Source organism: Tiliqua scincoides, chromosome 4 (genome assembly GCF_035046505.1).
Source record: "Tiliqua scincoides isolate rTilSci1 chromosome 4, rTilSci1.hap2, whole genome shotgun sequence".
NCBI classification, from domain to species: Eukaryota; Metazoa; Chordata; class Lepidosauria; order Squamata; family Scincidae; genus Tiliqua; species Tiliqua scincoides.
Genome location: NC_089824.1, coordinates 161069927 through 161080950, shown reverse-complemented (window position 1 = coordinate 161080950; position 11024 = coordinate 161069927).

Here is an 11024-nt window from a genome sequence, read left to right as displayed (position 1 = left end):
AGAATAGTAACAGTAAAAATGACTTTCTCTTAATATGTAAACAAAACAAAACTAGCATAATGTAACCACTAATCTTTTTTTTTAATACAAAAAGGAATGATAATGTTGATATACTTATAGTATAATCCTAACTAAAAAGCCCCTGTCGATCCAGCTGTGCCAACACAGTGCATGCTGCGTTCTGTAGGGTGGAGAGGTTGTAGAGGTAAGGGGGAATGTTGAAGCAAAGGGGGGGGGGAATGTTCATCCCCTGGAGCAAGCCTCCACTGCTCAAACAGGTCTCCTCAGATCTGTACCAGCCATTTTGCCAGAACAGGTTTGAGGAGAGGAGGGGAAAGGGAAGAAGGAACAGGGTTGGGATCTAGTCCAGGTCACTGCTGCAAATTGCTCCCACCCTCACCCTTTCAGCCTCCTGCCCTCCCCCTCCCTGCTCAGAAACTCCCCTGATCCTCCTCTTTTCCACCCCACTCCACTCCCCTGCCCCTTGCCTACCTCCTACAACAGCTTATCTGCCTCAGATAAGCTGCCTCCGTGCAGGTAAAGATACCTCAGTGCAGGTCACCCTCTGTGGCAGCATGCCAGTGTCTCCACTGCCATTTGCACCGATGCCCCCCAAATGCTGTTTGCAACCTTATAAGGGCAAGTTTGCAGCTCTATTGCCATAATGGGGCTGCAAAGGCTCGATAAGATTGGGCTATTAAATAGAAGCTGTAAAACAGAAAGGCAAAATGCATAAAGTTCATAAACATACACCCACAATGATTTCCAGATTTCAAAACCTCGTACTATATATCTTTAAATTCTAGACTCATGCAAGTGTCATAAAAGAACTACTTTGCCAAACTGTTTTATTTGCTATTTTGCAATGCACTTATTTAAAATCTTATCAGTGAACCCGAACTCAGAAATATTTTTGGTGCTCTTGCTATGATGTTTGTTCTTCAGTTGCGTTGTGTTTTTTTTAAGTTCTCTGACTAAGAGCAGATGCTTGAAATGCATTGGCTGCCCAACCCCTTGCATGTTACCGCATGTAGCTGAGCTAATGGAGGCTATGCTGCATGCTGTGGTGGGGGACAATCAAACAGCCTGTGGGAGGTATTTTTTTTTTTTTGCTTAACCCCAGTACACTGCCCCATCGTCTATGGGTTTGGGAAGGCAGATCAAGGCTGGGAAGGGAAATAGGATAGTGGTGAAAACACTCCCAATACTGTTCCTTTACTGGTCTCAGTGCACCCTTTCTCCTCCCTTCTTTGCCTCTTCTTTTTTCTGCACCCCAGCCTTTCTCTTCTCCATTCCTCCCACCCCCTGCCACTCCTGCATTACCAATTATTTTGACAGTACTCCTAAAATGGTAGCTGGCAGCATGCTGTGTGCCCTGCTGGAAACCATTTAATGACAGCAGAATTGTTTTCCACTGTTGTAAACCCTTCCACACTAGGGCCTGATCCTATCTAGGCTGTAAGGCTGCAATCCTGACCACACTTTCCTGCGAGTATGTCTCATTGAAACAGTAGGACTTACTTCTGAGTAGACAGGCATAGGATTGTGCTGTAAAGCTGTGTTTTCAGAAGGTGTGTTACTGTTTTAGCAGAATAACTAGCATTCATAAGATGGAGGATATATTCAGTTAGTTCGTATCACTCCCTCACTCTCACATGTAGGGGTGTGGGGGTTCTTTTTTTGTTAAAAATGCATAAAAACATTGGTTTTTAAACATATTTTCCAGAAATTAAAATCGATTACTTTTCCAGTTAGAAATAATACTGTGGCTGCATCTGCTGACACTATAAGAACATAAGAACATAAGAACAGCCCCACTGGATCAGGCCATAGGCCCATCTAGTCCAGCTTCCTGTATCTCACAGCGGCCCACCAAATGCCCCAGGGAGCACACCAGATAACAAGAGACCTCGTCCTGGTGCCTTCCCTTGCACCTGGCATTCTGACATAACCCATTTCTAAAATCAGGAGGTTGCGCATGGGGCTTGTACCCCATAATGGATTTTTCCTCCAGAAACTTGTCCAATCCCCTTTTAAAGGCGTCTAGGCTAGACGCCATCACCACATCCTGTGGCAAGGAGTTCCACAGACCGACCACACACTGAGTAAAGAAATATTTTCTATTGTCTGTCCTAACCCTCCCAACACTCAATTTTAGTGGCTGTCCCCTGGTTCTGGTGTTATGTTAGAGTGTAAAGAGCATCTCTCTATCCACTTTATCCTTCCCATGCATAATTTTGTATGTCTCAATCATGTCCCCCCTCAGGCGTCTCTTTTCTAGGCTGAAGGGGCCCAGACACCGTAACCTTTCAATTAATCAGAAATTCATATGCAAGATAAAAAACACAAGCCATAACTGTAGAGATTATTAGTAGCAATTTTATCTGCAGTATCACTTATAATTACAAATGGCAACAGAATTAACAGTAGTGTGTTTTTGCTAGTGAAAAGCTGCAACCTGCAACAAGGCTCTTGTTGCAATACAAATGCATAGCTTGCTGTCATGTTTCATGGTCATACAGTTACAAAAATATTTGAGGAAAAACTTTCTCCAAATTGATTTTGGAGAAAATATTTCTCCAAATGATTTTTAACCAATCTATGACACTTGCCTCCCTTGGAATGTCTATATAACTAACCAACATGGTTCTTTGAATATTCAGCATCAGATAAGAAAAAGAATTTATGTGCATGAACCTGTTCACTGTTGTAACACACAAAATGGAAAAGCTGCAAATATTCAGCGTGCTTCAGGAAATTGAGATCATTAAAATGTTCTACTGCTTGCCAATTACAATGAATATAAATATAAGAAAATGGCTTTACTTGTTTAGAGATACAATTCCAAACATATTAAAGATATTGTGACTGTATGACCCTGGACTAAAGTTCATACTAGCTAATAACCAGTGGCACTAGGATTTGCGTCATCCAGTGCAGGAGACCTGCACATCACCCCATGCAGTAGGTGGGGCAACACCCCAGGTGGTGGGTGTGGTGATGTACCATCGCCCTGCCCCCACTGGTTTTTTGGCTGTACCTTTTGATAGAACACAGACATTTCAATGTGGTTTGTTTCATTGCATTCTACATGAAATTACACATTGATTGATATATAACATGATGGTATTACTCCTCCAAACTCTGATTTTAGTGATTCTGAAAACTTGTAGAGTCACACACGCGCGCACATCCATGTCAACCTACCAACACCTTATTATTATTATTAACAGTATTTATATACCGCTTTTCAACTAAAAGTTCACAAAGCGGTTTACAGAGAAAAATCAAATAACTAATGGCTGCATCCTTACTGCAGCAGTTCTCAAACGTTTAGCACTGGGACCCACTTTTCAGAATGACAATCTGTCCAGGACCCACTGGAAGTGATGTCATGGCCAGAAGTGACATCATCAAGCAAATTAAAATAAATTATAGATAATTAAATTAAAATAAAAGAAATAATTAAATGAGCCAGTCCTGTTTCACCAAGTGAATTTTCTCTGCAGTCTGCCTGCAATAACACCCTACCCCCAAAAAGAATCAGTGAGATTTTCAGCACTCCCCAGTGCTCAGTTTAAAGTTCTTCTATTTCAAGCATATCAAGATAAAGACCCACTGGCTTTACAAGTCCAAAATAGAAAACTTTCCCCTTACCAGTTGAAACCTTTTTTTTTGTCCTTTTTAGTGTGTGGGGGGGGGGGGAGGCTGCATTCTGGAGCATTTGTTGCACTCCAGTTCCATCGGATCAGGACCATTCTTGTGTCCTCACATTCCCCTTTGCCTGGCCTGATCAAAAGCCAAGGCACGTCTGCCTACTCGCAAGTAAACACAACCGTGTGGCTGTTTCACTTTCCATAGGGCTCAATACATTCGCAGCTGGAAGGGAGGGACCTCCTTCTTGGGCATTTTTGGGGAGCTGCACCCAAAAATATTGGATAGGGACCATTCTGGTGTTGTTGGATCCTCTCGGCCTGTCGTTTCCGATGGACTATGGCAAGTACGCCTACTCGCAAGTAAACACGGGATAGGGCTCTGTTTCACTTTCCAAAGGGCTCCATGCATTTTTTCTTTCTGATTTTTTGGCCATAACTTTTGAAGGAAAGGATCTATTTCACTCTGGTTTTTTGCATTGCATTCTGCTGGGAATTCCGCATCCAATAGTGCATGGTACGACAGGGTTGCTCCTCAAACCGTGATTTTAGCGCGTCATCCCCCAGTGCGTGTCTCCCAGTGTGGCCCACACACCCCCTAGCGACACCACTGAATAACAAATTTCCTATACACCAGCTTTCTCATAAAAGTTGTCATTAAGAAAACAAGTACGCAAATTCAATACTTACTGGATCGAAATCTTTCCTTTAATACATCCAGGTCTTCCTTGAGAGCAACCTGCATCCATACCAAGCCAACACAAGCTACCACACAAGCAGCCAGAATGACAAAAGCACATAATGGGTAGCACAGCTTGCAGCATCTCAAGTAGTCACCCCTAAACAAGTAATAATTTGTTATTTTTCATTTGCCAAATTATATCCTCGTTATCATACAAAACTGACAATTATACTGCATTCAGTATTGAATCCAATTATTTTTCTCACTGTACAACAGGTACAGTACTTACAGAATGACACTTGGAAAAACTTCACACAACTACACGGGGCACAATTCAATGGGCCTCCATTGCCAACACTGAGCTCCAGTGCTGGGTGTCATGAGCATGCCATAAAGCATGTTTATGGTACCCCGTGAGGAGGGAGCACCAGCGCCAGTTGGTGGATGCAGTGGGAGCACCCAGCAGTAAGTCACACTGCCGGGCGGCAGTGTGGGGAGAGCAGGGAGGAACAGGCCCAGGAGCGAGGTGGAACTGGCAGAGCCCTGTTTCACCACATCCTATCTTCTGTGATGGGTGGAAAAGCCCAACACAGAGGTTTTCTTGTCTGCATCAGCAGAATAGCCAGTGCAGATTTGAGAAGCCCTAATACAGGACCTGGGGCTTTCCTCAGGAGAAGGGCATGAAAGTCTCCTTCCACCAAGGACATCTACAGTGGGTGGGGCCACTGGATAAAGCATTTGTGATTTTGTTGCCACTGCACCCAGCAGCCCTGCAGAGGAAAGGATTAGGTTGTGAATGTCAAACACTAACTGCGCAATCCTAACCCCTTATGTCAGTGCTTTCCAGCATTCATAAGGGCAGTGCAGCTCTGAGGTAAGGGAACAAACATTCCCTTACTTTGAGGAGGCTTCCATGAGTGACACCAAAATGCAGGATGCAGCACACGTCCCATTGGCACAGCTATACCAGTGCTGGAAAGCACTGACATTAGGGGTTAGGATTGCGCCCTCAGTCAGTATATTATTCAGAGATTTGTGTTAACATTATTCCTTCAACTATTTGGGGCTATGAAAAATGAAATTTATATACTGAAGGACTGAAAAATTTTCTTCATATAAAGATATTCTGATTGTCCCATTACAACCTTCAACAACCATAATCCCACAATAAAGTGATTTACTTTGTCATCTTTGTTCTTAGATTCCCACACCACATTTCTAATATAAGAACATTAACTCATTCCATGTACATCTAACCATTTCAGTGCCTGTTAAAATACTAATTACTAGTAGTTTTTAGCAGTTATCACTAATATGTAGAATAATTTAAAGGCTGCAAGAAACACAAGAGTGATGTTACATTGGCATTTGAGATTATACAATTCACATTTCTTTTAAAGAGACATCCAGAAAAGATTTAGCATTCTATGTATGAATCCAACTTCATGTATTTAACAAATGAGTAAAAATAGTTTTTAATCTCTAGGCTGGGGTGTCAAACAAAGCCCATAGGCCAAATGCAGCCCCAGGAAGCAATTTGTCCACCCCAGTTATACAGGTTGAGACTAATTATTCACATGGGTTCCGTTCCAAGCGCCCATGTGGATGGCAAAAAACAAACTATAGCAAATCAATTTAAAAAACAAAGTTTCTTTGCTTGGGTGATTGAAAAACAGCCTTGCTGACCCTTTGACTCTAAGATAAGAGTCAATAAGAAGACAATCCATCAATCAGTCCTCCTCCAAGAGATTACAGCTTACATTCAGTTCCTCCCTTCACCAATGCAAAGCTATCACCTTTCTTTCACATGCTCAGGGGGAAGGGAGGCGTCCACTGGAGAGAGACAGATTGATGGATTGTCAGCCAGCTTCCCCCCCTCTCTCTCATTAAGGAGGCTATTGTTAAAGGACTGTTCAGTTTTTTAAACTGATTTTAAAGGGATGCATTTTTCCCCTTCTCCAGGGATCAGCAGATTCCTTCTCATTTGCAGGGGCCATTGGTGCTGAATCAAATCTGTGTATCAATAGGCTGGACCTGTAAATGGATCTCCCAGCTTGATAACTGGGCTCTCTCCTATTTTGAAAATAGGAACAAGATTTGTACTTTCTTTCTTCTGTCATTTGCAGCTAATGTGTTTCTATGTGAGAACAAGCACTTATTTCTGGTCACCATCTGCTTAATGATGTCACTTTCAGCTTAATAATGGCACTTCTGACCCTCAGCAGGCACCATGAATGCTAACTTCTAACATGGATGCTAAATGAGTCTTGACACACCTGCCCTAGGCCATAATACTGAAAGTACTGGTTTTTAATTACTAGTCCATTAATTCTTTTAACCAAGTAAAACTTTGCCAGACAAGACATTTCTATTTGCAGAGATCTAAAAGGGTTGATTAACTAAAAAGACTGGACTTTACCCCACTTCCAACACTGCTCAAGGAAGAAGTTTTGCAATACTATTTCTAAACTCCCTGTAATTTCTGCTAATTAAAAAACAACGTGGGGAGCAAAAGACTACATCCAACAGCTGCTACTGTGTCAAGAGGCATGGCATCAACATTTTCTTGCAATGACTCCATAGGTTAATGACTAAATTACATGTTATGTCTTTCCTTGTTGTTAATGACAATTCATTACAAAGCAAGAGGAAAAACGCTCATTGGAGAAGAGCACAAAATGCACAAAAACTAGTCATCTTATGAATATCCAGTCTTGTTATTCACTGATTTTTTATGTATGGATTTGACTCAACACAAACGGCCCATACAAATGAGAAGGAATGTGCTGTTCCCTGGAGAAGGGAAAAAATGCACCCCTTTAAAATCACAGTTTAAAAAACTGCTTTTTACTGTTGCAGAGGGATAGTCATACAAGTGATTACAGGTATAACCTAATTATCCAGAGATTTTTCTGTCTCAAAGCTGATAAGAAGGGCCCTTTAAATTAAAGGAAAACAGTCCTTTAATAATGCCAGAGAAGGCAGGCAGCGGACAATCCATCAATCATTCTCTCTCCAGCTTCACACCTCCCTTCCCCCTGAGAACATGAAAGAAGATTAAATGGCAGTGTTTATCACCTTCTCCTTTCTTTCCCCCTTGCTGGGGCTCCTGGTGAAGGGAGGGATTGCTGCCTCCTAGTGAAGCCTAAGCGCCTGGAGAGCAACTGATTGTCTCCGTGTGCATTACAAAGGTCAGCAAGGCTGCTGGCATCACACCCAACTAGTCACCTGTCCAGAGACAGGCAGGAGCCACCCAGGTGTGTTTGTGGTGGAAGGCACCCCCAACGTCCCTCCCACCCCACACTCAGCTGCCGCTTGCCAGCCCAACCCTCTCCACACTTTCCTGGGAGGAAGCCCCACCGACTCTAATGGGACTTACTTCTGAGTAGACGTGCCAAGGATTGGGCTATGTATCTCCACACCGACAACTCCAGAGCCCACCTGCGCCCCAGCCCCACCCCACGGAGGCCGCACAGAGTACTCCCAGCCCCGGCGTCGCGCCCCCCCCCCCGGGCCCACAGCTAGGCGTGCCCACTCAGAAGCAAACCCCACGACAGCCTGCGCGAGCGGCAGCCCCAGCCCTTGCCGAGGCTCACTTGGCGAAGCGGGAGCGGGTGCCGGGGAGCCCGAAGCCGTCCACGTAGTCCGGGTCAGAGGAGCTGCTGCTGCTGCTCTCGGCGGACTCGGTGCGGAGCAGCCGGTGGCCCGAGGCGGAGCCCTTCTGCGGCGGCTTCTTCTTGCGCCCGCCGCCGGCCCGCTCGCCGCCGCCCAGCCCGATGAGTGCGTTCAGTTCCTTGCGCTTCTTCATCCTCTTCTGCTGGGCTGCCGGGCCGGGGCTCGGGACGGCCGAGCTCCGCAACCCGGCGAGGGCTCCCACCTCCGGGCCCCGCCTCGCCAGCTTCAGGGCCTCGCCGCGGCTCTCCTTCGGGCGGGCAGGCGGTCCGACGCCACAGCCTCAGAGGGGCCGGCGCGGCTTCTTCCCCCCGGCAGCTGCGGCTGCTGCGGCTCCACCGGTAGCCGTCCGAGCCATGGCAGCTGCGGAAACGGCGCCTCCGCTTCCCCTCAGCGCCGCCCGCCCCCAGCATCGGCTGCACTCATTGGCTGGCAGTGTTAAGGAATCCGGTTGGACCGCTGAGCGCTCGCCCTTCAGGTCTCACCTAACAGTATCGAGCGCGTGGATTGGATGACAGAACGCCTCCTTGCTCGTAGAGCTAGAAAGCGCGAAGGAGGTAGAGGCAAACGCTGTGGTCCAAGGAGGGAGCTTCCGGGTTATCTCAGCCTAATGGGTGGAAGTGAGAGCTGCCCGTAGAAAACAATGAAGGAATCTTAGAGCGAACTCTGAGCATCCAGGACTGTGGTGGTTGCGCTGCGGGCGGGTTTCAGCTGAACGTCTTTCCCACTCTGAATGGAAATGCTTTGAATGAAATTTTGAGATGAAAACTGTCACTTGTGATGTGCTTTCAAGGGCGCAAGCCTAAACAGGTCTACTCAGAAGTAAGTCCTATTTTGTTCAGTGGGGCTTACTCTCAGGAAAGTGTGGGCAGGATTGCAGCCTCAGTGTTCTGCAAAATGCCCCTCGGATTCCAGTTCCAAACTAGCCTTTTGTTTTCTCACACATTTAGCACTGGGACTAGAGTGAGAACCTGTCAGGACCCACCAGAAGTGACATCATTTAGCAATCCTAGGCTGCGATCCCACCCACACTTATCCAGGAGTAACCATCATTGTTAAAAGAACATACATAGTAGCTTGTTAAAAGAACAGGTCTGTAACACTTCCCCAAATGCAGTCCCAGGCCATGGGAGCATCAAGTCTAATATGTGAAAAATAAAATATTGAAATGAATGGGGACCTGTAGCAGTGTAGCAATGCTACTTGGGAAGCAGTCCAAGACCCTGGGATTCAAGGACTGCTTGGTGTGGCATAGAGGCCAGAGCAAAGAATAAAACAACAGACATGTGTGGAAGCAAGATGCAGAAGGAAGGCTGCTGGAATTCAGCCTTCTCTGGCTTTTATTCCCTCTCAAACAATACACAACAGGCTGGGGTTTTCCATTCTCTTATCTTGTTTACAGATAAGGCATCTATCTCCGGACCAGATCAGATGGAAAGCTCTTCAACCTCTCCAGACTGAGAGCAAAGTCCAAAGTCCAACTGAAATGTCTGCGTGACTTCCTCTTTGCCGACGATGCAGCTGTCACTACCCACTCTGCCAAAGATCTCCAGCAGCTCATGGATCGTTTTAGCAAGGCCTGCCAAGATTTTGGACTGACGATCAGCCTAAAGAAAACACAGGTCATGGTTCAGGATGTGGACTCACCTCCCTGCATTACAATCTCTGCACATGAACTGAAGGTTGTCCATGACTTTGTGTACCTTGGCTCAACGATCTCCGACACTCTTTCTCTCGATACCGAGCTAAACAAACGCTTCGGTAAAGCAGCTACCACGTTTTCCAGACTCACAAAGAGAGTCTGGTCCAACAAGAGGCTGATGGAACATACCAAGATCCAGGTCTACAGAGCTTGCGTCCTGAGTACACTTCTGTACTGCAGCGAGTCATGGATTCTCCGCTCACAACAGGAGAGGAAACTGAACGCTTTCCACATGTGCTGCCTCCGATGCATTCTCGGCATCACCTGGCAGGACAAAGTTCCTAACAACACAGTCCTGGAACGTGCTGGAATCCCTAGCATGTACGCACTGCTGAAACAGAGACGCCTGCGTTGGCTCGGTCATGTCGTGAGAATGGATGATGGCCGGATCCCAAAGGATCTCCTCTATGGAGAACTCGTGCAAGGAAAGTGCCCTACAGGTAGACCACAGCTGCGATACAAGGACATCTGCAAGAGGGATCTGAAGGCCTTAGGAATGGACCTCAACAAGTGGGAAACCCTGGCCTCTGAGCGGCCCGCTTGGAGGCAGGCTGTGCAGCATGGCCTTTCCCAGTTTGAAGAGACACTTTGCCAACAGTCTGAGGCAAAGAGGCAAAGAAGGAAGGCCCATAGCTAGGGTGACAGACCAGGGACAGACTGCACTTGCTCCCAGTGTGGAAGGGATTGTCACTCCCGGATTGGCTTTTCAGCCACACTAGACGCTGTGCCAGAACCACCTTTCAGAGCGCGATACCATAGTCTTTCAAGACTGAAGGTGCCAATACAAATCTTGTTTACAATACTAAGCAATTAGTCAGAAGTCTGCAGCTTCTACTTAACTAGAACAAGGCAGAGGCTTCTAGATGTGTCCAGATGCCAACGCAGGTGTGCCTGCACTGTTGCCATGTCTCTAAAAGCTTAATGTTCTATGCATTTTCCTACTGGCTTGCGACTCACCTAGTGGGTCCCGATCCACAGTTTGAGAAACACTGTTTACACATTGCAGACTGGTTGGAGGGGGGCTCTGTGCCTGAGAGGCAGCGACTTATGACAGCTCTGCAGTGTAGTCCACAGTTAATAACATGCAGGTTGGAGATGGAGATGAAGTTTGCAACTGTACTCAGAAATTCCCCATGCAAAATACTCCTGGAGTTGCAGGAATAGCCAGTCTCTTCGAACTGCCTCTTTAGGCTACAATCCTAGCCACAGTTTCCTGGGAGTAAGACCCATTGATTATAGTGGGACTTACTTCTGAGCAGACCTGCATAGGCTTGTGTAGCTAAGGCTGCAATCCTCTCCACAGTTACCTGGGAGT